Here is a 2,348-nt window from a genome sequence, read left to right as displayed (position 1 = left end):
CTCTCTCTCTCTCTCTCTCTCTCTCTCTCTCTGTGTGTCTGTATGCATGCGTCTGATAGTCAGTGCATTGAACATTTCACTGCAATTTACTGTGGTTGAAGAGTGGATGTTAGAAATATTTTGTCTTACCATTGAAGTGGGCATGTCTGTTTGTCATCGCCTTTATGTTTGCTTCTGGTCAAGGGTTTGAGTAGTGATTGCGAATGTAGTCTACAGGTCCAACAAAACCAGCTTTCTCAGCAAGTCCCTCCCCTACTCCTCATCCATCCCCATCCTTCTTCGTTTTCATTGGACGTTTTCAATAGAGTATTGGTGAACACTTATTTGTTTCGTCCCTCAGACATAAATAAATGTTCCTCGCGATTCAGGTGAGGGAATAACAAGACTTTTGATATAGTGAGTTCTCTCATTTTCTGCTTTAAATATCCGAACAGAGAGGGCTTTTAAGGTACTAGAGTTATAGGTATGTTCTAATGGCGCCGGTCTTCTTTAAGAAACTAAAAATATTGTTAGAGTAAGCAAGGTGCTACCAGAGTTAAGGAAGTGATAAAAATACGAGTTCCGGCGTTAAAAGAAAGTACAACACGGCCATAACTTCAGTCATACTTCTCTGTCAGGGCGCATGCAACAAAGGGGACTATGAAATCTAATGACATTTATATAAGAAAAAGTGCCGTTCTGTCTTTATGCCGCTTAATCATATTTCTAAACCTTGGCTTGACATGTTCAAGAGTAGAAGCAAACTGAGACACCATTTATCTATATTTCAAGAGGGGAAACTGATACAAAGCTGTCTGCTGACGACAGTTTGGATACATTCCGAGTGCAATTCTTTGTCGTTCTCGTCCGACCAAAGAAGCTAGGCTCACACGCTTATTGTTATCCCAAATTTCAAGTCAACCATGATTTAAAGTAAGAAGGACCGGCAGTAATCATTCACTTGCCAGAGATCTGTGACGACTCGGCCGTGACCGAGTTGTCAAACAGAATCAATATGCCGTAGTGCAAGACGACTTTCTCACGCCTTCAGAGGATATCACACTTTTCCACTGTAACAAGTGGCAATGCTGGTCTGGGAGCTTGACAGTAAAGCTTGAATGCTATAATTTGAGTTACGTAATAGTGTACAATCTGAAAGTTAAGCACCTCGGTTCGTGCATATGTCATGTGCATGCTTCCGTTCCCCTTTGCAGTGACCACAGTTACTTAATTAACTTGCCCCTACGAAACCACTGACGCTCCAAACTATGTAAACGTAGACACAAAATCAGCATTGTGTATTTGGTGGGCCACAAGCATAAAGGGGTGGGGTCTCACATGCTGCAGTATTAAACACAACATTCCACATTTAGAGAACATGACAAGACGTCGTTATGTTGTAACGAAACTCGATACCTCCTACTCTGGTCGTTTCGTGTGTGACAGGAAGAAACAGAAGCGTTGGTAAGAATTTTAATAATTCGAACTTCGCAAAAGTGAATTAATTAATTTCCAAGTAGATATCATTGTTATATTATTATATTTTAGTCAACAGCAGTGTTTCATTAGTAAACTTCATAGCGTGGGTAGGCAGTCAATAGCTCCCTTTCATACATCATTTGAAATAATTATATCATCAATTTACTGGGCATGAAAACGAAATTTTAAAAAGAATCAAAAGTCGGTTACAAAAGAATTGTGGACTAGTGTTGCCTTGAAAACAATAAAGACCGGCGTTGTTGTCGATGCAAAGCACCCACGAGTCACGCTCATTGGTTGACAAACAAGGCTATTCAATACCGTTATAATCTATTACAGTCGCTTCGTGCGTAAGAGAAGGAGACAAAAATATCGGTCAGCTTTCTTTTAATACGAACTTCACAAAAGTGAATTCGTCGTTGCCGAAGAAAAGGTGACTGATTACGTAATAAAGCGCAGAAACTAATTTGTAGTTGAAGCTTTGGCTCAGATAAACCCAAATGGAGATACTATTTGATCATTGAGCAACACGAAGTGCTACGTCTTTCTGGGGTTGTTGTTTTTTTTTTCCTCTTTAAGACACATAGAGGCGACGTTGGTGATTTAAGGTCCCAAGTTTTTCCTGTGTGAATAATGGTTATATTATAGTTATCTGAACTGAAAATCTGTGACAGCCCCGACCCACGCTCTTGTGGCGACTATATTGCTGGGGTATCTTGACTGGCCTACTTGTTGTCTCAAGAAACTGTTACGCTATCTCAGAGCTGCGTCAACGACACTTGGCAACATAAGAGGATTATCTGTGGCTACAAATCTCCACATTCTTTTATCGACATTCGGCAATATCGCTCTTCTAGATTCGTGTTTCACTGCTGCCCTTACCTCTTCCT

The 2,348-nt window shown here is 40.5% G+C and overlaps 1 protein-coding gene across 1 annotated transcript in view; it reads left to right on the top strand.

Annotated features, from left to right (window-relative positions):
- Positions 1–2,348, top strand: part of LOC101857748 (NACHT and WD repeat domain-containing protein 2) — a gene marked incomplete in the record, with an annotated part of 55,175 nt that overhangs the window by 1,762 nt on the left and 51,065 nt on the right.

The sequence above is a fragment of the Aplysia californica genome, unplaced genomic scaffold, assembly GCF_000002075.1.
Source record: "Aplysia californica isolate F4 #8 unplaced genomic scaffold, AplCal3.0 scaffold00755, whole genome shotgun sequence".
Classification (NCBI taxonomy): domain Eukaryota; kingdom Metazoa; phylum Mollusca; class Gastropoda; order Aplysiida; family Aplysiidae; genus Aplysia; species Aplysia californica.
This window is presented reverse-complemented; position numbering and strand designations above follow the sequence as displayed.